This window comes from Equus asinus, chromosome 20, assembly GCF_041296235.1.
Source record: "Equus asinus isolate D_3611 breed Donkey chromosome 20, EquAss-T2T_v2, whole genome shotgun sequence".
Taxonomy (NCBI): domain Eukaryota; kingdom Metazoa; phylum Chordata; class Mammalia; order Perissodactyla; family Equidae; genus Equus; species Equus asinus.
In genome coordinates, this window is record NC_091809.1 from 95067484 (window position 1) to 95083959 (window position 16476).

At 38.6% G+C, this 16476-nt stretch overlaps 1 protein-coding gene across 3 annotated transcripts in view; it reads right to left on the reverse strand.

Moving 5' to 3' along the window:
* The window catches only part of GALNT18 (polypeptide N-acetylgalactosaminyltransferase 18), a 340368-nt gene that overhangs the window by 74495 nt on the left and 249397 nt on the right, over positions 1 to 16476 (reverse strand). The gene's annotated exons all lie outside the window — the stretch shown is intronic.

Genomic DNA, 16476 nt, shown 5'->3' on the forward strand with positions numbered 1-16476 from the left:
CTTGGCCTTTGCCCACAAGTGGGCACTAGGTCACCCTCTCTCTCCATTCGTGGTCAGATAAAATCTCTAAACTCCCTGCCTCCTATCAATCTCCATCTGCTCCCTCCTTAGCCCTTTGAAATGTGTCTTCTCCTCCACCTCTTGACTCCACTTGTCCCCTCAAAGGCTTTCTTCCAGCTGCACCCGGATGCCCTTTCTCTGCTTGCACTCCCCTAGCACAGGGTGGGGATTGAGAGGCACTGGCATCAGATAGAACTGAGTCCAAATCCAAGATCCCCCACTCTTTCTCTCAGGGACCTGGGCAAGGGACTCAACCCCTCTGAGCCTCCGTGTTCTCATCTGTACAATGAGGGTAATATTCTAGCCTCTTGTAGTTCTCACGAGGAGTAAACGACATACAGCATAAAACTCACTAGGATGTAAGTTCTCTGAGGGCACAACCTGGACTGTCTTGTTCATCATTTTATACCTAGTGCTTAGCACAGTGTCTAGTACTAAATAAATAAATGCACTAAGCAAAAAATATCTATTCAATAAATGGTAGCTGCTATCATTAGTATTTATCTTAGCTTGGCTATTGTACTCCTGAAATGTCGCCTTCCCCTGACATCTGTGATTTTCCACCAATTCAGCTCTTATCTTTCTAGTCAATTCTTCTCTGTAACTATGAGCACCACCCTGCCCCCGCCCCCATATCCTATGCCCAGGCTCCATTCTAGAATCTCTCCTCAGTCCAGCTTTCATCTCACTGGGCTCCTCCATTCTGTTGCCTTCACTGGGCACACAGAGAGCACTGATTCCCTTGTCTGACCTCCAAGTCTTCTCTTTACCTTAAGCTGTGTAGTTCTGGCTTCCTATTGAAGGCTCCAAGTCTTATATTTCTCAGTACCCTAATGCCAAGTGCATAACACAAGTAGCATAATAAGTATTTACTGTATGAATGAATGGATGAATGCAAGCTTTTTGGTTATTTCCATTGCTATTTCTAATACCAAACTTGCCCCATTTCCTCCCTCAAACTACCTCTCTATCCCAAACACCCCTTTCTTAGCCAAGGGCACCTACAAATCTCCCATCATCTGAGCTTGAAATCTCAACGCCATCTTTGTTGGACCTTCAGTAACTCATTTATAAGGACCAGAAAAGGCTACGTCTTGACCTCCAAAGATCATTCAAACTATTGCTAACATCCAACACCACGCTAAGGGAACACGCGGACAATGCCTTAGCTAAAGCTCTGAGTCGCTGGGAAAATTTCCTTAGGAAGCACAAAAGCCCCGCAAGCTTGAACGCTGTGTTTGGTGTCTTCTGAAATCCTTGGCCTCAGAAGACCACAGAGATGAATACTTACTCCATTGTACAGCTGTCCGCATTCTGTAGGCTTTCCCCACGACAGCCGGTGAAGGACAATGCCAAAGCAGATTCCAATTCACGACAAAATGATATCAAACAGTGGCAGGGCTCACTGCCCCATCCACACAACACACACACACACACACACACACACACACACACACACACACACACACAGGGATGTGTTTTCCAAGCTCTCAGGTTATTCTGAGCTCTAGCTCCAGCTGGCTGGGGCCAATCATAACATATAAAAGCAACCAGAGACTAAAATCCAATTTAAGGTGTTTAATTTTCTCTGTCTCCAGGGATGGGGGGTAAGAGCATCTGCTAGCAGCCCTTCTTCTACGAGATGTGGCCTCTGGAGGTTTCCCGAGACCTTTCAGCTGAGCAGGAATGCCGGGGCCCGCACCCCTTCTCTTCCTGCTCAAGTTGCTCTAACTGTGCCGGCAGAGACTAGCTGGTTTACCTGAACCTGCGGTAGCCTGTGTTTTTAATGTTCTTCCTGGCTGGGTGAGAACAGCCATGATGCTAGCAGCAAGCTGAGATCACTCAGAACTCTAAGCCCAAGGCCTCTGGGGAGAACCACGTAGTCCCCCGTGTGCCTCACTACACAGCAGGCTTGACAAGCACACATTAACCTACCTGGACCTTCCACACTGTAATTTTAATGAAGTCTCTAACCTTTTAGCCCTAGATATATTTTGTAAAAGTCTCGAATAATGGTGACGCCCGTCCTAGGCAGTTGCTGCAGTGCCTTCTTTGCTTTCTCTCCCTCCTCTGTGTCGCTGGCTCCTCAAACCCAGATTCCTCTCTTCCTGTATGTTTCTGGTCCCTCTCATTTGGCAGTTCCTCAGTTTACCTCCTTGCTGACTCTCTGGACTCAGCTTTCAGCTCAGCTCTGGTCTCTCTCACCCCCTCCAGTTTTGAAGTCTCCTGTGACCTCAGCTGAAGACACGGTGTAGTATTATCTGATCCAGGTGCCAGCCCCCATGAGGGATTGAGCTGAGCCATCAAGCACTGCACGGTTCTGTGGTCATTTTCCAAAGCAGTGTTGGCCCAGGCTAGCTCCTGAAATGAAACTTTACGCCATGGATGATCGTAAACCCTGAAGGCAGAGGTGGATAAGCAACGGGACACAGAGGTAAAGCATGAGCCTTGAAACCATTCAGGCTGGTTCTAATCTTGAGTGATGTTGGGAGGTATTCTACCCTGTTACCTCCAGGTTCCTAATTTACAAAGTGGGGGTAACAACGTGGACCTCACGGGGCTCATTAAACATTAATAAGATAATATATACAAAGTGATAAGCCAATAGCATACAATAAATGGAAGTTCCTCCTCTCACTATTATTATTATTAACATTATTATGATCATCTTCCATCTTCCTTGTGGCCTAATACTGCTACCAACTGTGGAGCATATATCCGCTTCATGAAATAATAATCTTCTTCTGTTGCCTAAGAGTTTATGTCACTAAATCAAATTGTAGACATTTCAGACCTATAAAGGCCAATGCTACTAACCAAGGAAATGTTAGTATGAACTCTCTCAGCCTCAGGTCATCCGCCATAAAGGCACTTTTTCCTTTTACTTAAGTCAGTGATGAAACGTTGGACAAGCTAGGATGAGCAAAGAGCCCACTCAAGGCTCCTTCTGGATTGCCAAGGACCAGTTCTTCTCCATCTGATAGCTCTACCTTATCTGTCTCTGACACTCTGTTTTAGCCCCATGTCTCATTACAGACCCCTAGTTCCCAGCCTTAGAGTTCAGCCACAGTCACGCTCTTTCTCAGCTGTCACTCCACTCCTGTCCCCCCACCTCTCTGGAACGCCTGTCCTCTTCACCACCTGAATAATGTACCCTCATTCCTTGGATCCAGCCTAACTGTCACCTGCTCTGTGAAGCCTCACCCAGCTCCCAGGGGTGGGTGGGCACTCCCTCTTGGGTGCTATTGTAATGCACATAAGCTCCTTCATCCTCGCCATTTTGACCCTGAGTGGGCTGTGCCCTACTGACTGTTTTAATCGAATTATATTCACAGCAATGAATTTTCATCTAGAAAGTATTTTCTGGAGTAAATGTCACTAAGGCAATTTAATTCTCTTGGTCAATTTTCTATATAATGTAATCAAAACATATTTCCCTTTATGCTAATTTTCCAGTTTTATTTTACTGGACTTTTTTTCAATGGGGTTAATACTTTTTTGCATTGATTTTACAACTAAGATATGATTCATCTATCAGCATTTTTTATCCACATCGCCTTTTATAATTATGGTCTCCAACACAGAGTTTTCTTCGGTGGTCATGATTTGAACCAAGTTCAGCTTCCCTGCATCAAATTTTGAAGACGTAAATTATATGACTACTCATTTCTTCAATCAATTTTTTAGTTTTTAAAATTTTTACTGTGTTCATTTTTGTTTGTTGCTTTAGTTTGTGTTGATTATTTTCATTATTACTCATTGTTTGGAAAAAGAATAATAGTTTGCATTTTAAAAAAATTTTTTATTTTTTAGGAATATCGCAAGACAAAGAGTGAGCAGTTTCTCTGAGCTGTGTAATTACTATGGTTGCCATTGGTAGATCAAAGAACACAGAAGTCCTTGAAGTCAAAATGGTGAGGGTTTGGGGGATGGAGTCAAAACATCCTGTTTAAGCTCATGACATTTTCTATAATCTATTAGACTAGAGCTTAGAAGACGGTAAGTCTCTAAGCTCTCTCTCTCAAGCTAGACCGAGAGCCACTCAAAAATAGGGTCTGTGTCATTCATCTCTAGTTTGCCAGCACCTGGCAGGTGGGTATTTGAAGAATGAAGGAATGAATACCTAAATAGATGAACCCACAAGGAGATCATGGGAAACATTCAAAATGATTTCTTCTTGAAGGCCATTACACTGTGCCCACCTGTATAAGGCATAGTGGCTTCTGAAGCCACTCTTCCTGGATTCATATCTCAGCTTTACCATTTACCAGTCATGTGACCTAAGGCAAGTTATATCACCTCTCTGTGCTTCAGGATATCGACCTGGAAGGGAGGATAACAAAAGTATCTGCATCACGAGGTTGCTGCCAGGATTAACGAAGGTAATATATGCAAAGTACATAGGACAGGAGGTCACATAGCATCATTGCTACATTACTGGTAACTAATAGTATTAGGGTCATAAATCTCATCTGTCTGTCTAGTGATACCAAGAGGTGGTTATGTTCACGTCCTATAATAGGGACTTCACTATTTCATTAAACATCCTTTCCTATTTTTTAATAGTTCTAATATTTGTTTCTTATATTGAATTGACAACTACATCCATTACAGCTTCCACCCCGCTGTTCATAGCTCTATCCTTCTGAGACTTATAGACTATATTCTCTTATATTTGACTGGCTTTCCAATTCAAAACCTGTTCATTTGAGTGCATTCTATGTTTCAAGCATCAGTATCAAAATTAAGTAGCTGTAAATCCTGACGTCGAGTATTTTGAAGTCCAGCCAGGAAAGAAGAGGGAAAGATAATGTTTGTGTCTCTCACAGATCTTCTCCTCCTTTGAATCCCAGATCTCCATGATACACAGTTGGAAGCCAGAATCCAACTCACGAACATAACATAACTTACAAACATTTGTAAGTTTGGACTTACAAACATAATACAAAGGCTATCTAATTGAAACTGTGTGATATTAGTGCATGAACACACACAGATCACTCGAATTGGAATAGAAAATCCAGAAACAGACCCAGTAATACAGTGATTTAGCATATGATAAAGGTAATATTGCAAACCAGGGGGGAAAAGATGTTATTCTTAATAGAAGGCGTCAGGATAACTGGATGGCCTTATAGAAAAGTACAACGTTGGGTCCATCCCTCACAGCAGACTTCAGGATCAATTCTGAATGAATTAGGTTAAAATGTAAAAGATACAATCATACAAGTATTAGAAAAAGACATCGGTGAATTTCTCTATAACCTAATAGTGGGTAAACTTTTCTCCAACGAAACTCTGGAAACAAGAAGGAAGAAGATTGATACATTTGCTTACATTAAAAAAAAAAAAGCCTTTGCATGGCAAAAGAAAACACCAGAAGAAAAATCAAAAGACAAGCAAGAAAAGACAAGTAACAAACTGGGAGCAAATATTTGCAATGTATATGATAGGCAGAGTATCGCCATCCCTAGTGTGTCATGAGATTCTAAAAATAGAGAAAAGACTAACAATCCTATAGGAAAATGGGCCAAAGATATGAAAAGCTCATGGAAAAAAGAAATGCAAATAGCCTTAATCATATGAAAAGCTGTTCAACCTATCTCTTAATAAGAGAAATGCAAATTAAAGCTACTTTAAAGCCGTTTCTCATCTGTCAGATTGGCAAAGCCCCAAATATTCCACAGCATACTTCGCTGGTTGGCTGTGGGGAAGCAGGCACCCTCACTATTCCTGGTGGCAAAGGATGACCCCTCTGGAGGGACATTTGATGATGTCCAGCAAAATGACACATGCATTTGCCCTTTGACTTCACAATTCCACTTTCAGGAATCTATTCAAATAATAACTCAGTAAAAATATGAAAAAATGTATGCACAAGACTATCAATTATAGCCTCAAACTATGCCCTCAAAAGGAAACTGGAAATAAACTATGGAACTATGTTCATGCATTGGAGTACTATGCAGCTATAAAAAAGCAATGAGGAACACCTCTACATACTTCATAAAATGACCTTCAGAAAAATTTATATAAAGTCAAAAAAAACAGATAGTAAAAAGTCTACATAGTATTCTACCATTTATCTAAGAAAGAGGAGACTTGAATATGTATATATTTCCTTATATTTTTTTGAAGTGTAAAATAAAACAAAAAAATGTTTATGTTAGAGGTAGGGAGGAAACAGGATGCAAGAGGACGTGATAGAAAGTAGACTTTTCTGAATATACTTTCTTTGTAGATTTGACTTTGGAATTACATAAACATTTACATAATTATAAAAAATTAAATATGAAGAAAGCAATTCCTAAAAGTCAAAAGCAAAAGGAAACAAATGAACCTGTTTATCAGGTTGGTGGATAATCACACAGAGAGGAACTATTCTAGACAACTTGAAATCCCAGCAATGTGACTGCACATCTCCACTGGAACAGAACCCAAAAAACAAGAAGAAATGCAAAAAAAATTAAACTCTTTCTAGTAATCCTACTGTTTGTAGTAGTGTTCTGAGACAGTTGTTTGCATACTTGGGAATAAAATAAACAAGTAATTATGCTGGTGTCATTAAGAACCAGAAATTTTGGCATGGGAGAAAGGAAATGACAGATGTAAGATTGATGAGGTTAAGTAAAAACCCTATAATCCTAAATTCGAACCAGAGAGATCATTATGAGCACCACTGTGGACCTACACCACTCGCCGTGCTGTGGTGGTGACCCACACACCAAATAGAGGAAGACTGGTACAGACGTTAGCTCCGGGCAAATCTTCCTCAACAACAACAAAAGTAATAATAATAATAATAATTTCTAGCTCTAACTACTGAAAAGACTTAGAAATATGGACGAACTCAGTAGCAATAAGCACCTCTAGTGTCTAGATTGTGGTTTTAAATACCATTTCTCACCAAAAGAAACCTGGGCTCCACAGGGAAATGGCTGACCACAGGTCTGGAGCAGGAAACGCATAGATGAGCCTGGAACATCCTGATGGCGGGGAGGCCATAAAAGAGGCAAAGGACTCAGAAACTGTTGTCAATATGCTCCCAATGACCAAAGGTGGAAAATTTGCAAATAATAATGCTATTAAAAGCAATGAATCTAAACATGTCAAATATATTTAAATCCATTAAGTTCACAATAATACTGAAAACCTAATTGGTCCCCTTTGGAAGATGGTAGAAAGTCAATTCATTATTTTGAAAGCTGTCACGGAATTATTTATTCTGACTCTTCCTAACGAACTTTGTTGTACTTCCGGGCAACCAAAGAATGTATGATGGTAAGTGTCTCTTTATAACAGTTATCCCAGCTAATAATGAGGAAGGGAAAATAAGATTAAAATATCACCATTTGCAACCCCTAATGAATTACTGGATCTAGGCAATAATGAGCAATGGCAGTAGCATCACAAAAGGGGAGACAGTGAGACAGTATACACCTCGTGATGGAAGTACACAAACACTGCCTACGAAATATTCTTGCTACAAAACTGAAACTACATCTCTTGATCTAACTACTCATTTAGAAGAAATACATGGAACAGAAGGACATGTTAAATGACATCAGGGGAATGCAATCAGGAAAATCTAGACTGTGGGAGTCTCTATAGGACAAATGACCTGATCTCTTTAACAATAAATTACAAGGGGTAAAAAAGAGATGGAGAGAGAAATTCAGTGGACTGAAAGACATATTGACCAATTGGATCTTGATCTGAGCAAACAAATTGTAAAATAAAACAAAAAATTATAAGAGAATTGGGGAAATTTGAACACTGATTGAATATTTGATGGTATCAGGGAATTCTTTTCAACATTTTTAGGACTGAAAATGGTATTGTGGTCATGTTTTTAAAAAAGTTCTTATCTATTTTAGATGCACATTGAAATATTTTTTGGTGGTACAGTGTCTGGGATTTGCTTCAAAGTAACTGGAGTTGGGGGAGGATTGGGCAGGGGGAGAGAGAAAGGCAAGTTGTCCGTGAGTTGACAGTGTTGAAAGTGGGTGATTGTTTGCAAGGGGATTTATTACACTGTTCTTTCTATTTTTGCATATGTTTGAAATTGTTCATAGTGAAGAGGGTTTTGTAAATCCCATTTATGATAAAGTATCGGGAATACGAAGTGCAATACTCCAGATATATTACTTGCTGTAGAGGACATTTGAACCCAGGTTCTAAATCCCCTTCCTATATGAGGGACTGCATCATGTGTAATTCTTGGGCCTGTGGAACCTGAAAGGAGGCATATATGACCTATCTCTGTCCCACAGAAGCTAAGGCGTGGGCCGATAAACCTAGGTTTAGCCAATTGCATGCTCTCACTCAGGACTTTGAATCTTGGTGAACGTCACCAAGACCCAAGAAGCAGTGCCCAGTATCCAGTGGTAGGACCATCTAGTCACGGCAGTGGGGTCAGGGGTATTATCCTAAAGAGACTGTTCTTGCCACATGGCTTTGACCGTGGTTCCTGCTGTCTAGCCTCTCTTGGTTTCCGTTTGTTTTCTGAATCTGCTTCTCCAGACTTGTTAATTCTTTGAGCTATCCAACAGCCTTCCAATAAATTCCTTTTCTCTTTAAGTTGGCCTGAGTCAGTTTTCTTTGCTTACAACATAGATTCCTGAGTTTTTTTGAATAAAAATTCAGCAGGACTATAATACACATAAATTAAAACATTTTAAAAAGTAAAGCACTATATAAAGTGTATGGTATGCAACATATATATCTACGTGTATAATAGATGTGACCATGTTTTGTATACAGCACTTTATAGTTTACAAAATACTTACATTGATTTCTATTATCCATATTGTTAAAATTATGATTATAATAATGAAATAATAGAGCATAAGAATGACGTTTTATTTATTTATTATTAATGATGCCAAGTTTTTTGGCCAACATAACCATTTTTAATCACTATTTTTAAACACTATTAGGATAATAATATCTGGCTTGCCTATAGCACCTGATTGCTGTGTACATTAAATAGGATAATCACAGGGAAAGAATTTTGAAAGCACAGATGAAAGGCATTGCCATCATTACTTAGTTGATATAGAAGCTCCAGACGAACCTAGTCCGGGAACTAAGGGATTTTTGATACCTGCTGTCTATGCAATTTGTGAAGTCTACTCCTCCTACTGTTTCCACACCTTCCTCGCTTCCTTCAGCCCACATGTCCAGTGGAACAGCCAACAGCATTTCCTAGGGCATCTAGAGATACTGGAGTCTCCATGGCTGAGAGGGAAGATTTAAGAGAGGTGACAAAAACTGATAGACTAGGACAACAGAAAGATGTCATGAATTTAGAATAAAGTCACTGTCTGAGGTCCTGAGAAATCTCAAACACAAATTTCTGCTTTTTTAAGCTATTATATAAGGATACTCAGATAAGGAGGACCTTGATCGATCCATGGGAACCCAAGGCCAAAAAGTGGAGCAAGTGAGCTGGATTTGCCCCTGCCCTAGATGTTGCTCAGCTACACAGAGAGAAGCGGCAGAATCGCAGGGAGAGATTCAATGCCCAATCAGACCTCACGATGGGCTAAGCAAGAGCAAGAAGAGGCAAGGCTGGCACTGGAGCTTGGATAATCTGGGGGAGCCAGGATAAAGGCAACAATCCAGCCTTTGGAGCAGGTGCTAAAAGGCCAGTCAACTTGGAGGATGAAAAAGCTGTGGAAGAGGCAGCAGAATGGCAGACAATATTCTGAAGAGACAGACGATAATGAATGTTCCAAGACACAGACACTAAAATGCCAATAAGAAACCCCAAGTGAGTAGAGCTTAGACATCTAGACGAGGAGTCCGTGGCTTGCAGCTATGTCCAAGTGGGTGTCCAACAGAGACTCCTGTCTAGTAGACTCTCTTCTGTGTGATAGCTTCCAAAGAGCTCAAGCCAGTCAAGAGCCATCTACAGCGGGGGCAAGACAGAGAGGAGGTCTCTTTCATCTGAATGCCTGCTCTGGACACTATGGGGAGGGCGCTGGTGGCAGTCATGGTGGCATTCTTTTCCTCTCCTTCCCACTTCTATGGTTTTCATTCCAGAAAGGTGGAGACAGCTGTTATTTATATTAAAGAATTTAATTTCAAGGAACAATAAACAGGCTAGACTTCCAGATCAGTTTCCCCTCTTTCAATTCCACATAACTGAAGAGTTGTATCTTTCAGTATCAAAAGTTGACTAAGTTTTACATTTTCCAAAGAAATCTTTAGGTATGGTTATGCTCCCTTTGTCTTACTGAACAGAGTACACAGAATACAATTCAGACTTTTCTTTATGTCTCAGGACTATCATGAAGATCATCAATAATTGTGCTGTACTGTGTTGTGCTATAAACCCAGGGGTCTGCCTGGATGTCTGGCTCTAGAAGAAAGAGATCCAAGACAGTGTGCTCGGTCACTTAGTACCCACTCTGCAATCTGTGTTCAAACGATTTGCAGAAGTTTGGAATAATTTGTTCCTTGAAAGTTTAGCAGGGCTTGATGGTAAAGCCATCTGGTCCTAGTTTTTTATTTGTGAGAATATATTAAACCCACTGGTTCAACTTCTTTAACAGTTATAGGATAATTTTGGTTTTTGATTTCTTCCTGTGTCAGTTTTCATAAGCTATATTTTTCTACAAATTTGTTCTTTTCATCTCAGTTTTCAAATTTTGGCATAAATATCCCTCATCTACTCTGTATCAACTATAATTATGGCCCTTTTTCCATTCTTAATATTGTTCATTTGTGGTATCTTTCTCTCTCAACCCAGCTAAAAGTTTATCAATTTGATTAGTCTTTTCAAAGAATCAAGCCTAGGCTTTATCAGTCCTTTGGCTTTTATCAGTCCTTAATAAAGAACTAATATTAGTTCTTTATTCCTTTCATTAATTTCTGTTCTTATCTTTATTATTTTCATCTACAGTTTTTATTCTATTTTTTTCTAACTACTCATATTTAGCTCATTAACTTTCAGTTTTTCTTTCTAATATAAGAATGGGATGCTATACAATTTCTCTTTTTTTGCAACATGCATTATTTTGTTTCTATAGAGATACAATTGACATATAACATTATACTAGTTTCAGGTGTACAACGTAATGATTCAATATTTTTATACATTGCGAATGATCACCACAATAAGTCTAGTTAACAATCTGTCACCTTACGTAGTTACAAAATATTTTTTTCTTGTGATGAGAACTTTGCAGATTTACTCTGTTAGCAACTTTCAAATATGCAATACTGTATTATTAACTATAGCCACCATGCTGTACATTACTTTCCCATGACGTATTTATTTTATAACTGAAAGTTTGTACCTTTTGGTCCCCTTGACCTATTTCTCCCATGCCCCACTCCCCACCTCTGGCAACCACCAATCTGTTCTCTGTATCTATGAGCTTGGGGTTTTTTTGTTGTTGTTGTTATTGTTTTTAGAGTCCACATATAAATCAGATCATAGGATATTTGTCTTTCCCTGTCTGACTTACTTCACTTAGCATAATGCCCTCAAGGTCCACCTATGTTGTCACAAACAGTAAGATTCATTCTTTTCACGGCTGAATAATATTCTATTGTATATATATACCACATTTTCTTTATCCATTTATCCATCAATGGACACTTAGGTTGCTTCCATATCTTGGCTATTGTAAATAATGCTTCAATGAACATGGAAGTTCATCTATCTTTTTGGTTAGTATTTTTGTTTTCTTCGGATAAATACCTAGAAGTGAAATTGCTGGATCATATGGTAGTCCTGTTTTTACTCTTTTGAGGAATTCCATACTGTTCCACAGTGGCTGCACCAATTTACATTCCCATCAACAGTAAATAAGGGTTTCCTTTTATCCACATCCTTGCCAACACTTGTTATTTCTCGTCATTTTGATAATAGCCATTCTAACATGTGAGGTGATATCTCCTTGTGATTTTAATTTTCATTTCCCTGATGATTAGTGATGTTGAGCATCTTTTCATGTACCTGTTGGCCATCTGTATGTCTTCTTTCAAAAAATATCTATTCGGATCTTCTGCTCATCTTTTAATTGGATTGTTTGATTTTTTGCTATTGAGTTGTATGAGTTCTTTATATACGTATTTTGGATTAACCCCTTATCAGATATATGATTTGCAAATATTTTCTGCCATTCAGTAAGTTGCCTTTTCATTTTGTTAATGGTTTCCTTTGCTGTGCAGAAGTATTTTAGTTTGATGAGGTCCCACTTGTTTATTTTTGCTTTTGTTGCTTTTGCTCTGGGTGTCAGATTCAAAAAGTCATCGCCAAGAACTATGTCAAGTTGTTTACCACCTATTTTCTTCTAGGAGTTTCACGGTTTCAGGTCTTACATTCAAGTCTTTAATCCGCTTTGAGTTTATTTTTGTGTACGGTATAAGATAGGGGTCCAGTTTCATTCTTTTGCATGTGGTTGTCCAGTTTTCCCAACACCATTTATTGAAGAGACGGTTCTTTCCTCATTATATATTCTTGGCTCCTTTGTTGTAAATTAACTCACCATATATGCATGGGCTCTCATGCATTTATTTCTGGGCTCTCCATTGTGTTCCATTGATCTATGTTGCTGATTTTATACCAATACCATACTGTTTTGATTTACATTTTTTCTTAATTACTATTTTAGCTGCATTTTGCATACTGTAATATGTAGTATATTTGCCGTCGTTCAGTTCAAAATATTTTCAAATTTCCAGTATAATTTCTTCTTTGACTTATGAGTTATTCAGAAACGTTTCACAATTTCCAAAAATATGGCTTTTGTCTATAATTTTTGGTTATGGATTTCTAATTTATTTTATTATGATCAGAGAACATGTTCTCTATGATGTTAATCCTTTGAAATTTGTTGAATCTTGTAGTTGTTAGATGCAGTGTTCTATATGTGCCCATTAAATTAAAACTATTAACTGTGTTGGTCTGTCAATTACTTGGAGAAATTTATTAAAATCCTCCACTACATTAGTGGAGTTATCCATGTCTCCTTGTAATTTTGTCAATTTCTACTTTATTTAAATTAAAGTTGTGCAATTAGCTGCCTAAAAGCTTATAATTGTCATATATTCCTGACGAACTGCACGTTATATCTTGTAGACATATATATAAATCTTCTTTACTTATACTAAAGCACCTTGTCATAGCATTTTTTCTAATGTTAATAAAACTACAGTGAGTTTCTTTTGATGATATTTGCCTGTTAGGAGTTCTTCCATCCGTTTATATTTTAAGCTTTCTGTATTATTATATTTCAGACATGTTTCTTATAAATAGCCTAGCGATAATTTTAAAAATCTAGTCTAAAAATGTTTGTCTTTTAACTTAGTGCATGTAAATTTACTGTATTTACTGATATATTTGGATTTATTTCTACCATCTTATACGTTTTCTCTTTGTACCACCTGTTCTTTTTCTATTTATCTCTTTCTTACCATTTTATTATTTCATTACTTTGGAAGTTATGCTTTCCATATCTACAATTTTCATGGTTTTCCTAGAAATTTTAATCGCTTATTTTTTTTAAAGATTTTGTTTTTTCCCTTTTTCTCCCCAAAGCCCCCTGGTACATAGTTGCATATTCTTAGTTGTGGGTCCTTCTAGTTATGGCATGTGGGACGCCGCCTCAGCACAGCCCGATGAGCGGTGCCATGTCCGCACCCAGGATTCGAACCGATGAAACACTGGACCACCACAGCAGAGTGTGCAAACTCAACCACTCGGCCATGGAGCTGGCCCCTTAATCGCTTATTTTATCAAAATTTAAAGCCAACCAGTATCCTTTCCATCCTCATTAATAATACAGGCATTTTAGAACACTTAAATTACGATCACCTCTCCCAACTTATTTGCGATTGTCATCATGCATTGTCATTTTAATTTGTTTTTATAACCCCACAAGGAATTACTATAACGTCATTTACCATCAATATCTCTTTAGATTTACTCATGTATTTACTACTTTTTGAGCTAATCTTTTATCTCAGCTTTCCTTCCAGGTTCATTTTCCTTATACCTGAAGTATATCCTTTATAATTTATTTTAGTGAGGATCTGTTAGTGGCAAACTCTTTCAGTTTTTGTGTATTGGAAAATGACTTTCTTCTACCCTAGTTTTTGAACGATATTTTTATTGAGTATACATATATAAGTTGATAATTATTTTCTCTCTACATATTTAAGATATTATTTCATGGTCTTCTGGATTCCATTCTTGCCACTGAAAAGTCAACTGTTATTCTAATTATCATTCAATTTTAGGTAGTCTATCTTTTCTCTCTGACTGCTGTAAGATCTTCTCTTTGTCTTTGGCTCTCCGCAATTCCATTATGATATGTCTAAGTGTGAATATTTTGGTATTTATCCTGCTTTGGACAGGTTGACTTCTTGAATCTGAGGGTTGGTGTCTTTCACCAATTTGGGAACATTTTCAGTTATTATCTATTCAAACATTGCTTTTGCCTAATCCTCTTTTTTTATCATTTCCTTTCAAATTCTAAGATATTAAACCCTCTCCCTCAATTCTACATGGCTCATATTTTTTGCCTTTGTCTTCCTGGGCTGATTTTGAATAGTTTCTCCAGATCTATTTTCCAGTTTACTAATTTTTTTCCTTTAACAATATCCATCTAATGGTTTAATCCATTTATTAAGCTTTTAATTTTAATTTTTATATTTCTCATGTTTGAAATTTTTTTTTTTTTTTTGTTAAAGATTGGCACCTAGGCTAACATCTGTTGCCAATCTTCCTTTTTTTTTTTTTAAGGATTGGCACCTGGGCTAACAACTGTTGCCAATCTTTTTTTTTTTTTTCAGCTTTATTTCCCAACCCCACCCTCCCAACGCCCCCCCCCCCAACCCCCATACATAGTTGTATATCTTAGTTGCAGGTCCTTCTAGTTGTGGGATGTGGGACACCACCTCAACGTGGCCTGACGAGCGGTGCCACGTCCGCGCCCAGGATCTGAACCCTGGGCCACTGCAGCGGAGCACGTGAACTTAACCACTCGGCCACGGAGCCGGCCGCTATGTTTGAAATTCTATTTTTATCCCAATATGATGACTGGTCTTTTTTTATAGCCTCTTGCTTCTTATTCATATTTTAAATCTCTTCTTTTACTTATTTAAATAGTATACAACTTTTTTATTTATTTATTTATTTATTTTATTAAGGTTATGAAAGTTAACATCCTTGTGAAATTACAGTTGTACATCATTATTAGTCATGTTGTAGGTACACCACTTCACCCCTAGTGCCCTCCCCCCACCCCCCTTTCCCCTGGCAACCACCGATCAGTTCTCTTTGTCCATATGTTAACTACCACCTATGAGTGGAGTCATACAGAGTTCATCTTTCTCTGTCTGGCTTATTTCACTCAACATAATACCCTCAAGGTCTATCCATGTTGTTGTGAATGGGACGACTTTGTCCTTTTTTATGGCTGAGTAGTATTCCATTTATACAACTTCTTTTATATCCTGCATGTGACAGATTCAAGACTTGAGGACTCTGTAGATCAAATTTGACTGTCTGATGATTTTGCAGGTGTTTGCTCTTGGCACTTTCTTTTTCCCTTGTCTGTTTTGTGATTTTTTAAAAAAGTGAATTCACATTCCTTGGACCTCTAGGTGTGGGACATTTTGTGCCCTGAGTTAAAGGAGTCTTTTTCTGGAGAGGATTTGCATACATTTTTGCAGATGCCTAAGAATTTGCAAAAACTTTATGTTAAATTCCACTCCTGAGATTTTCTGGACCATGCAGTCTTTTGATTTTAAGTTATAAATCCAAGGGAGGGATTCACAGAGGGGAATTTTTCTTCTCCTCCCAGCACAAGATTGAGAGGCCATCTTCACTATAACACGGGGGGTGCGGGTGGGAGCAACTCTAGCTCATCTTTATAGTAAAATACTTGGCCTTTGGAGCCCCAGCTTTATGGGGGGGAAGTGGAGTTATTTTAGTAGACTTTTCATCTTGGGCAAGTCTTAGGCTTTATATCTTGTCCTCCACACTTTACGAAATTGAGAAATTATAACCTTAACGTTACCAGGTTCTCCAAATACAACAGACCTGGCCTTTGCTAGGTTCCCTCTTTCACTTAGGTTTCCGTCTCTGTATTAAACTTCCTTGAGTTGTTATAATGGGGCACCACAAACCACATCACCTAGAACAACAGAGATTCATTCTCTCACAGTTCTAGAGGTTAGCAGGCTGAAATCAGAGGCTGGCAGGGCCATGCTCTCTCCAAAGCCTCTCGCGGAGGATCCTTCCTTGCCTCTTTCAGCTTCTGGTAGCTCCAGACATTCCTTGGCTCGTGGCATCGTTACTTCAGTCTCTGCCTCCATCTTCACATGGTCATCTTCCCTCTGTGTCTGTCTGTATCCAAATCTTCCTTCTTTTATAAGAACACCAGTCACATTGGA